We start from the raw sequence: 12,508 nt of genomic DNA on the forward strand, positions 1-12,508 counted from the left end.
GAATCTTCGTGGTATAAGCTAGAACTGATGGCGGCATTCAAGAGAATCCGGAAGGTCTAACCTTGTCTGTGGTATTCTGAGTAGGATTCAATGATTGAATGACTGTGACGTGCTTCAAACTCCTAGCAGGCGGGGCGTTAGTGACAGACGCAAAAGAATCATTGGATTATATTCCGGCCTGACCGAGAACCGACAGATGATTAGCCATGCTGTGACAGAGCATAAGAACATTTTCACTGAGAGGATGGGAGGTAACCATTGACAACGGTGAAACCCTACATACAGCTTGCCATGGGAGGAGCCTTGCATGTTTGATGAAGAAGACAGTAGGAAAGCAGAGATTCAGAAGATGGAGCATCTCCAAAACCTCAACCTATTCTCCATTACTGCAAAACAAGTAACCATTTCACGTCCTTTTGTTTTCCACAATCAATCCTGATAATTTCTGATATCCTGACTAAGATTTACAAGATAACCATAGCTTGCTTCAAGCCGACAATCTCCGTGGGATCGACCCTTGCTCACGCAAGGTATTACTTGGACGACCCAGTGCACTTGCTGGTTAGTTGTGCGGGATTGCAAAAGTGTGATTGCAATTTCGTGCACCACAGGCTTTGTTAAGGTCGGGTAGGGGATGAAGGGTCACCTTCCAAGGCTGGTCCTTTCATCCTTATAGGTATAAATATATGTTAAATTTGAATATATATTAATATATAAAACTACAATCACAAATTAATTTTAAAAAATATTATTTTAGGTATTTTTAATAGCACTTTTAATTTTTAAACTACAAGTATAAACACATTTTTTAATTTACTAAACATAAAATAAGATATTTGTATTTTTCAAAAAGGACAAGTATCTCCGTAAAAAATTTTACCAAGTTTAGAATTAATAAATTAAATTTATGATTAATTATTTAATATTATTTAAGATATATTAAATCATAATTTATAATTGCATACTATTTAATTTTTTTTCATAAGCTAGTAATTTATTTCATTTATTGGAATGGAATGAAAACAATCAAGGATGGGTCCAATTTTTGGACAGCCAAAAAATGAACCTAACATATTTTTTTAAAAAGCCTTATTGGCACAAAAATATGACAACCTAATATCTATTTCTATTGTCATTATGATTACTAGTTATCTTGAGCATTCCCTCTGCATTACTCAAAAATTAATAAATTCCATATCTTTCAGGTGATTATTACTGCAATTGTTATCTTCTTTTTCCCATTTTGTCCTCTCAGCATTCCATCAGTAAAGCGGCTCCATCTTTTCCAAAATTCATTCGAGCTATCCACGAGCAGGTTAGCATCTACTGTTGTCTTTCACCATATATCCTTTGACATCAAGCATTCAATTAGATAATGAGTCATTAACTCTACCTCTGAATTGCGTCTAGGGCACTCTTCTGTGATTCTTGGAATTTGGCAATGGAGTTTTCGACGAATAGGGAGTCCGTCATACAGTACTTTCTAGAAAAATACTTTAACTTTTGTTGGGTATTAAAGGTCTCATAATAGATTCTAGAGCTTCTTGTCCTTGCAAACCTCGGGTAGGTTGTTCGGCGACAGGTGGGTGAGCTGAAAACTAATTTTGTACCCTAAAGCCACTGTGTAATGACCATCCTTTTCACCTATCCAGGTAATATGGTCTTCTTCCTCATTTGTAATATTCATCTATAATATTGCTGAAGTTATTTCTGAACTAAATGATTCCAAATTGTATCCTTGATAAACCACAATTTGATGGTTTATTTTATATTGAAATAACTGAATTTTATCAACTTATCCTACATTTATTTACTGAAATAGCATACTTTTATAAATTTTGTCTGAATTGTGCTTAAGATTAAAAACATGTTTTTTAGACTTTTAAATTGCTAAATTCCATTCGATGTCATGTGTGTTTGTTAAGTGATTTTAGGCTTAGAAGGCAAGGATTGCTTGAAGAAGTGAAGGAAAAGCATGCAAAGTGGAGAATTCATGAAGAAATATAGTTTTGAGCATTTTAGGGTCATGCATACACATGAATATCAAGTTGTGCGTACGCATGTCTTATGCGTATGCATGTTTTAGAGATTCGCGAAGTCATGTGTATGCATGCCTCATGCGTATGCACGACTGCCAGCACGTGAGTTCACTTAAGTGAACACATGGGTTGCGATTTCAGGCCAATTTTGGGCCCAATCCAACTCATTTTTAAAGTATTATTTCAAGCCAAACTCAAAGAAAATCAAAGGAGAGAAATTAAGATAGATTTTTGTTATATTTTAGGTTAGATTTCTAGAGAGAGAAGATCTCTTTTCTCTCTAGAATTTAGGGTTTTAGGTTTATTTCTCTCCAGAGATTTAGGTTTTGAGCTTGCTTTGATTTAGTTTCATTTACAGTTTCTTGTTCTAGCATCTTAATTCTGTTAGTTTACTTGTTAATTTCATCTATTTTGTCTCTTGATATTCTTGCATCTCGACCATGACAATATCAAAAGCATGATGTAGAATTCCGGTCAGCTCCTCGGATTTTGACATAAATTCATAAATATTGTGTGACCGAAACACCAAATCATCAGATCTCTTGCTTCTCGACTCCAGTAGAGGCTCGTCTTGTCTGCTCTTGATATTTGTGTGCCTCCTCTTTATGTTCTTACTCCATCGTTCCAATATATATTTTGGTGCCACTGTATCTTGCACTCAAATCTTAAGATACTCAGAAAATGACGGCACAGTATGTCCCTTGACTTAAACAACAAGAACTGACACTTTACTTCTCGTGATACTGCGTCATACATAATAAAAAACTTGTTGAATGTGGTGTTAGAAACTTGCTCTACAACTTCGTATGTCGTAAAACCTAGAGTGGAATGCATTGATCTTGTGATGCAATTCACCTTTTCTCTGAATTGTGCTTGAACTTACCTGAACTTCTCGTGAGTATACACGTGCTGAAATTGAGCCTCTATTGCTGAATTTGTTTTTTACGGTATCACGGTATGAAAATCTGCAGCATCAAATTCTCTCTCTCTTTGCTCTCTGCTTGCTAGGCAATTATCGTATTGCTTTACAAATTGAATCAAGGAGCTATTCAGTATGATAAACTTGTTAAAAAAGGCATGCATGCTCTCACTCCTTTGTGTTCTTCTCATCTCACCTAAAAGTGGTGATCCAGATAAACCGGAATCCATAAATGGCGATCTTCAAATAGCTCTGCAGAAAGAATCGAAAACATACGCCCATATAAATTGAAAGTTATTCACGTTTTCATAAAAAAAGTAATAGCATCAAATAATTCAAATTAAAACCTCAGTTACCTAAAAGCCACTTATTGCCTTCAACACCGTACTTTGTGACAAAATTGTTCCAATTTCTGTCGAATGTATCTTTTTGTAAACGAGTTCTAAACGACATGACTCATCTCTTGTTCGATTTCTTCCTGTCGCTTGTAGCCCTTTAATTTCCTTGGGATCTTCTTCATGATGTGCCAAATGCACCCCCGGTGAATTTCTGTTGGCATACACATCTCAATAGCCCTTTGCATCGATGCTTATTGATCAGTAAGAGTGTCTTTTGGTGCCTTCCCTCCCATGTAATGGAGCCAACATTCGAATAGCCATTTGAATGATTGGATATCCTTATTTTTTATCAGAGCGCATCCGAGAAGTGTCAACTAACTGTGGTGATTCACGCCCATAAAAGAACCAAAAACCAGATTGTACCTGCAAAAATGGACACTAACAATTGTTATGAACTGAAATGTGTTGGCTCTGTGAACCTAAAACTATATGTCAGTGAACCGAATACCTATTTGTGTTGTAAGTGGTATCAAATATGCAGCCCTACTTCTTGCATCAGTCCAAAATGTATTTTTGATGGAGTGATCACCTTTGAAGTTAAACTCGAAAAAGAAATTTTGATTCTTCTCTTTCATTCTTAATAAGTACTTGCCAAATTCTTTGGCATCGTCTTGTTCAAAAATATTCTGTACTTTCCTTGTAATGTAATTTCTCACGTCTTTTTCTATAAAACTTAGTTCCCGATGACTTTTTGCTGCTGCTACGAATGACTAATATGTGTTACTTGGTCTGATTCCGACTTCCTCATTGTTTTCAATGGTGCGACGCACAAACATGCTTAGCTCCCTGTGTTGTTTGAGCATCTCTGCTCGATCTGGACAGCTAGGGTGTGAATGATTTAGAATAACTTTGGAAATTATCCAAAGACAATATCTTGAATTTCCACTTCCCCTCTCTACTACATGTGATTAGTTTATTCTTAATCTCATCTCCCTTCCAAGTTGTGTTCTTTATTTTGGTAGAAAAACCGACAAGTTTGGAATAATCTTTATAGAACTTTCCAGCTTCTTTTAGTGTCTTGAAAGTTATCCCAATCTTTGGGACAAATTGTTTATTCACAACACACATGGACTATAAAATTAACCGAAAATATTATTAAAGTGAAACCATTGTATAATACTAAATGAACCGAATATTTTTCATTATATAAATTCAAATTCAAACACCTGTGTCCAGAATGAACCGAAAATATAATCAAAGTGAAAACATTGTATAATATTAAATGAACCGAACATTGTCCATTATATAAATTCAAATTCAGAACACCTGCGGCTAGAATAAACCGAGAAATACTATCAAAACGAAACCAATGTACAATGCTAAATGAATTGAATATTGTCATTAAATAAAATTAAATTCAAAACACTTGCATCTAGAATTTAGTGATTACATTCCATTCAATTTAATTCAATTCAAAACAGCTACGTCCAGAATTTAACAATTACATTCCATTCAATTCAATTCAAAATTGAATAATCCAAACCTCATCCCCTTGATTCGATTCAGAAGAATAATCTAAATTACTCTCATTCAACTGGTTTGAAGTTGAATCCTTCATTATTTTGATGCGCTATTGAAATCTAAAAATGAAGAAGAAAACAAAGAAGATAAATACTATGCAGATCGAAGAAGAAAATGAAGAAGAATAGGATGAAGATAAATGCAATGCAGATCAAAGAAGAAAATGAAGAAGAACGATGAGAGCAGAGAAGAAAACGAAGAAGAATGAAAAGCAGCAGAGAAGAACGACGGGAGCTTATTACGTTGAAGAATACAATGCAGATCGAAGAAGGTTTACGTTGAGGAAGATGCTTTACATAATTACGTTAATAGACGGGAGGAGGCGCGTGAATGAAAAATAACTTGGTTGACTTAGTTAGAGTTATTGCATGGATGTGGAGTATTATTGAATTTAAATATATGAGAGAGAAGATTTGAGACATAATATCTAAAAATAATTATTATAATTATTTTGTTAATTTTTTATAGATAATAACTAATTAATGGTGTAAAGGATGAATTTTGATGAGTATCTAGTTATACCCAAAATTATCATATTTTATTTTTGAAAATATTTGTTTTTATTTATTTACGAAAAAAAAATCTATACCTGGCTCATTTAACACCACCAGGCCTATCCATAAATTCTATAGCCTGTGGTAGTTCCCGCATTTATTTTTCTTTATAAGACAATGACAACAATAAAACACACGTTAAAAACTCAAACTCCCATCATCATTCTCCAAAACCCTTCTACACAACAATGGCTCCATCAACAAGAAATGCACCGGACTTACCAGATGAATGTTGGGAATCAGTCTTCGAACACGTTAGCAATCCTCTCGATCTCAAATCACTCTCCCTCCTCTCATGCCGCTTCATTTTGTATCTCTAGAATTGCTCGTTTATTGAAGATACTTAAACTTATTCAGAATCATTACAAAGGTAATAAAAATTTCAAGAAAATAGTTCATCATGTAATTACCTAAAATTTAGTAGCCAAACCTTTCTTCTTTTCCTAAAGTTCTCTAATCTATTTTTTTAAAATATATAAAGAAAGCATTGATTAATAGATATAAGAGCAACAAAATATGAATTAAAAAAAAAACAAATGAAGCAAGTAGCTATATGCATACCTGAGCCCTTAATTTTCTAATTGTCGATTCTTGAATAGCCTCCTTTCTGGAAATCTCTTCACCTGAGATGAGATACATTCTAACATAAAAAAGGACCTCTATGATATCCAATTGTAACTATAATAGCAATGCCCCTCAAATATATTATTCATTTGTCAACACAAGATAAGAAAATTTAATACATTACATATGAAAATTATAATTGCATTTTTTTATTTATTTATTACAGTGGAAGGCACTAGGCCCAAAAGGAAAAGAAGGCTAAATAGATCAAATTTTAATTGGATGAAAAAATGACAAATATGTCCCTAACCTTTTGTCCTGCAAACATTTTTGTCACTGACCATTTGAAAATACTTTTAAGTCCCTCACCTCCTTAAAAGTTGGAAAAATTAGTCTCTTCGTGCAAATGCCTCCGTTAGACTCAACAAAAAAGTCTGACGTGGCTCCCGCTCTGATGACTGGCCTTACGGGTGCACACATGGCATGTAAATGGAATGGTAGTTTTAAAAACTGGACAAATAAGTCCCTCCTCTCAAAATTACATCATTTTGTGTGGCAAGCTTTTATACACATGGTTAGTGAACTTGACTCCTCCGGGCATTTTCATGGCTTACATAGCTTTCCATGGCTAAATTATCTTTAATTGGCCAATGTTGTTGATTATCACCACCACAATTTGAGTGTGATTTCCCTCTATCACCATTCATTCTCTCAACCATCCAAAGAAAAAGTAGTTCTTGCGAGGGAATTTAATATTCCCTTGATAAACCAAACAAAAAGATAGGTTGCACCATGGGTAGAAGATAAAGAGCAAAAATTGAATTGGTAGTGTTGGAAACTTTATAAAGGCCCATTGCAGTCCCATTATACAATTTTTTCAAAGGGTGTGGCCACACCACAATACATAGGGGACATTTTCAACAATGTTGAAAGATTCCTAGCATATTGGGCATTCTAGCCCTTCTTCTCTCCCAACAACTGAATTTTCATCATCAGAACATTCCGATGCAGAATAAGTTGGCTTTGTGGAATCATTTTTTTTTCTGCACACTTCCAGCAATACAGTATGAAGGAAAGTTCCATATTCTCAATCACAATAGATAAAATGACCAAGCATAACGGATCATTTGAACTTCAATGGGATCATTAGTGGTCAACTCCTGACATCCAATCTAAAAAAGCCAAATAGGACAGAGTTACATAAGTGTAGCCAGGTAAAACCTAGAAAAGTTATTTTTAGGGAGGAAAAAATAAATTAAAGAAAGAACATTAACCACAACAACATCTTCACTCAAAACTAAATCATGTTGGAGGAATAGAAAACCAAACATACATTAGAAGTAAATATTATATACGCATCTTGCTAAGCAATGATCATATGCAATACACCAATAATATTAATCTAATTCATGCATCTGATACACATTCTATTAGCTATAAAAGATGATTATAATACATGTCTTCCTTTGGATTTTACTATAAATAACAAAACAAACATGTAAAAAAAGTCCTTTCTAATTCATTTTCAAGCAAGGGGCCATTTTCTTCCATAGTGAAAGATCCTAGTATATGCGTTTATTTAGTACACCACAGTAGGTATCATCATGTGCCACTCTGTCAGTTGCCAACACACCAACACCCCCCTGACTTTTCCATTGGGAGTGATAGGTTAACACACAGTTCATCATAGGCTCACTCATTCATTTGATTAATAACTTCTCTAATCATTATCATTAAAAAAAGAGCTAAATACTATAATTCGCATTTATTTTTCCCTAAATACAAGATAGAATGGTTCAATTATTTTTATATTTGATCACAGAGATAACAATCAAACAAGATGATGGCCTACGAATTCAATATTTGTAGCCTTGTGTTTAAAAAACTCCAGCATGATTGAAAGAGAGCTTTCAGCATAATCAGGATTTAATTAAGACTGCTTAAAATCGTTCCTTAATCCTACATACATAACAACCAAGGGAACAGAGGAACTCAATCAAATGGTCTCAGAAAAAGCATCAAGATTATTCACTATTCAAAACTAGAGTATGATTATGGAGCTTATTCAAATAAAGAACATCATGTTTGATGAAAGAGAACTAAAAATAGCTCAACTCCTTAATCCAATTAACAACTAGAAATATAAATAAATATGTTTGACAAGCATTCACATTTGAATGGACTCAACTGTCAAATATAACTAGTAGCCATAGTAGCATCAAAAATCAATCACCACTTAACTGGAGATCCACACCAAAGGATGGAGGGTATTGGCGGAAAGGGAAGGGAAGAGAGCGATACTGTTTCATATATCAGCTAGTAAGAAGAGATGAATGTGTAAGTAAAGGGCTGCCACACCAAATGAAACCACGCAGTTTTAAGGGGGGAAGGACTTATTTGTCCAGTTTTCAAAACTACCATTCCGCTTATATGGCAGGTGTGCACCCATAAAGCCAGGTCATCAGAACGGAAGCCACGTCAGATTTTTTCGTTGGGTCTGACGGAGGAGGCATTTGCACAGAGGGAGTAATATGTCCAACTTTTAAGGAGGTGAGGGATTTAAAAGTATTTTCAAATGGTCAGAGACAAAAATATCCACAGGACAAAAGGTCAGAGACCTATTTGAATGAAAGTATCAAGAACTTACAACACCATCAAACAAGGCAGTGCTACTTATTTCAAAAATGAACTTAAAGCAGGGAAGAATTGCAAATATTAAATTCAAGTTAAAAATGTCCAACTGCCCCTCTTTCTGCCATAACTTGAATAATTATTTCATCTTTTTCCTTCTAGAGAGCAGCAACATCACTTCTTTTATTCTACTCCGGTCGAAGGGTATGCCTTTCCTTCGTGAGAGCATACACCTTTGATTACTCATAGACATACAAATTATTATCTAGTTACCTTTAAAAAAAAAAAAAAAAAAGAAAAGAAAACCACGGGTATCCAAAAGATTAAAACAACATACTTCATCAGATCCGATAATGATATAACAAATAACACATGTAGAAAAATTTGAGTGGCTTTTACCAATTATCTTCGGTGAATATTTTATGCAACTATAACTGAGTGGTCAAAAGCACTTTTATACTTACAATTTACAAGAATAAAAGAAACAAAAAAATGTGTAAAAACTTTAGAGAGATCAAGCATATGAGAAGCACAATAAGACATGGGATAGAGTATTTCACTACAAATTAGACAATTAGCATGTGTATTAGAGAATCACACGAAAAGATGATTAAATGCACAAATAAATGTGATGAGGACTAGTAAAGCATACAGAATGGATGTATCAATGAGAAGACTAAGTATTAAAAATCATAATATCATGCCAACATAAAAAGGAACTATACCTTTAAATCCTATATCACAGCTTTTAAGTCTTCATTTTCATTCAATACAAAAAAGAGATAATGCCAATATTGGCCCTAGAATCAAAGTTCTTCATTGTCAATCCTGTTCTCTCTACAGTTTATAGCATTCAACAACAACAACAACAACAACAACAACAACAACAACAATAATAATAATAATAATAATAATAATAATAATAATCATCGTCAAAAGATCTTTGATCTTGGCACTTAGCTTTTGCAAGACAAAGCTTGCTAATTTGCTATGCTAACTATAATGATATATTGTCCAAAAGAAAAACAAAGAAAGAAATAGTACCCGTGGCTTTATGCAAATCCAAACTGATTTATGAGTAATATGAGTAATTTATTTACCATTCAATCCTTTTAAGTCTATCTTCATCTTGCAAAAACATAAAAACATAAAGTCAAAAGAAAAAAAAGAAGAGAAGTGGAAACTCTCATATAAAATTTGCATCAGTGAAGAGAAGATTAAACAATGAAGGTGTGACAACCGATATAAGGCTCAATCACACAGTGAGTTCTTAACCTAAAAAAAGAAAAGAAAAGAAAAGAGATAATAATAGTTAGTTAATTGTAAATAACATTAGCCACAATTCCACAAAGACAAATTAATAATCAACATAACAAAGTGATGTTAGTAGGAACATACTAATGACTAATGAGTTGGTGATAGCTGGAGTCATGTGAAAGAACAAGGGCTTTGGCAATTTTTCATAGCCAAACACTGGAGCCATATATAAATATACAATTGCAAGACATGGCAGAGACATAGTTACATGATGAGCTCTGCTCTAGGGATGATAATGTAAAATTAATAAGAAAAGTCTCTGAGAATTTGATTTCTAAAAAAGCACTGAGTGAAAAATTTGCTAAACATGTTGAACATGTATGCTATATGGCTAACATTTTAGTGAAACTTTATAGTTTTACTGTAATGTTCAAACTGAGTTTTATGCCAATCTGAATAGATGGAACTGTTTGAATAGCACTTGAATTGATACAGAGGAACAATTCTTGATTGTTTCTCATGTTTAATGTATCTATTCTTTCCATTTGTAACCTGTAAAAAAGAGCAATAGCAATCATAATGCAGATGATTCTAAATTTAGACAAATTTGATCTATATTGTAGCTATGTAGCCTAAGTTTAGGTTATCAAAACCAACTATAAACACAAATGTTTACTCAAAAATTTTCCCTGATGAAGAGTTGAAAGAAATAACACAAAAATACAAGAATACAAGATCCATTTAAAACAAACAGAAGAATATGTATTCATACCTTTGTCTTAGCATATGTACATTCTTAGAGGCTCGGTAAATAAAGAAGACCATAGCTTCCCTGTTGTCAGAATTTAGGCTATGTTTGGTTGGAAAGAAAGAAATAAAAGGGAAAGAAAATAAATTGATTGGATTTTTATTTTCCTTAGATGTGTTTGGATGGAAGGAAAATAAGAAGAAAATAAATATTATAAAAAGACAATCTTACCTTGATATTATAAAATATATTGAAAAAAGTGAAAGGGTAATATTGGAAGTATAGAGAGAAAATAAGTTTTCTCTCTCTTTTCTTTCCAACATTGGAGAGAAAAAAATTAGTGGATCCCACCAATTTCTTTTCATCCCTTTCTTTTCTCTCTAATTTCTCTCCTCAAGCAAACAATAGAAAATAATCATTTTCCTTCCCATTTTCCTTCCTCCATTTTCTTTCCTTCTATTTTCCTTTCAAACAGATATAACCTTATTGATTTAAGATGGAAAATTCTACTATGCAGAAGGAAGATTCCTTCCTCAGCTGTTGAAGCGTGCGTGCCAAATTGGGAGTTTGTATATGTGTATTTTGTAGTGTAAAAGTGACTTGAATTTTGGTTAGTGATAACCAATGATTGCAAAAGTTAGACCCACAATGGATAAATTTTGTCTAATAATTAACAATAGAAAAAATATAATCTTGATGTTAAAACATTATAATCATAAATGTTATTTATTATGTTTAGAGTATTTATGGATTTTTTTATTGTGTGGACTTAGCATAATGTTGAAGTAATTATATAAGTGGGTTTGGTACGTATAAAGTGACCAAAATATTTTGCATTGATAAAATGAAAAAAAAAAACATTACACAATAGCCCATATGATGTGAATGGCGTGAAGGAAGAAGAGGCATTCTGTAAAAACTGGAATAAACGTTTTAATAAAATAATAATTTAATTATCCGAAATAGGTTCGAAAATATAGAAGTATTTTTTTAAATATAAAGGTAAAATTTGAATTCAATAAATTTTTTTGAGTGCAAAAATGTATCTTTTATGAAAAGTTTTTGTAAAAATGCATATCGGCACTTAAGATGACAATACCGACTCTAATCTGTCCAGTACCACGTATTTTAGAAAATAAAATTTTGAAAACTGAATTTATTGTTTTCAAAGGACAAAAATAATTTAGAATAAAATATATATATATATATATATGCTCATTATATGAGCTTTTAGCTCATTTTCACCACCAAAGAGAGAGAAAAATGCGGATTGAGAGAAAAGGGAGAAGAAAATGGGTGTCACTATTTATTATCACCTTTCGGGAGCCACAACTTGAGCTACGGTGCTCCGATTGACGAGTCGTTTACGGCCACGTGAAGCTCTCATCGAGCTCGTCATTTCTAACTAAGCTTTGTAGGTAAGAACTCGAAATTCGCACTCCAGTTTCTTGCCCTAACATTTTCGCAATTTTGGATTTGGTTTTTGAGAAGGGGTGATCTAGCATTGGAATATTGTTGGATTTTGTCCCTAATATTATTGGGTAAGGTAAGTCTCTTTAAACACTTGTGGTTTGATATTTTGGGTTAGCCCTAGTGATGTTTTTATATGTTAGATGATGTTAGATTGAGGTATGATTTTGTTGGAGTGAGCTTGATGGTTTTGGAGCTTTGAGTTCAAGCTTGGTGTTTTGAGTTACGTGGGAATCGTGTAACACCATAACTTTTAGCACGTCATGATCGTACCAAAAGTAAGGAGTTACTAACCTATTTTCTTAAATTTATCTTTTTAATATTGACCTTTACGTCGATATCGCATTTCAGTTTTTAAGAAAATTCCAAAAAATTTTGTTTTTATTAATTAAAACCACATATCAAAG

General features: G+C 33.2%; 1 long non-coding RNA gene and 1 pseudogene across 1 annotated transcript; one reads left to right on the forward strand and one right to left on the reverse strand.

Moving 5' to 3' along the window:
• Positions 1-1,168: 1,168 nt before the first annotated feature.
• LOC127741393 (uncharacterized) lies at positions 1,169-2,252 on the forward strand. The gene is made up of 3 exons (XR_008002359.1): positions 1,169-1,315; positions 1,411-1,652; positions 1,935-2,252. It is a non-coding gene; the product is annotated as an uncharacterized LOC127741393 (long non-coding RNA).
• A 4,318-nt stretch (positions 2,253-6,570) lies between these two features.
• On the reverse strand, positions 6,571-12,030 carry LOC107465224 (uncharacterized; annotated as a pseudogene).
• Between the last annotated feature and the right edge of the window lie 478 nt (positions 12,031-12,508).

The sequence above is a fragment of the Arachis duranensis genome, chromosome 9 (genome assembly GCF_000817695.3).
Source record: "Arachis duranensis cultivar V14167 chromosome 9, aradu.V14167.gnm2.J7QH, whole genome shotgun sequence".
Taxonomy (NCBI): Eukaryota; Viridiplantae; Streptophyta; class Magnoliopsida; order Fabales; family Fabaceae; genus Arachis; species Arachis duranensis.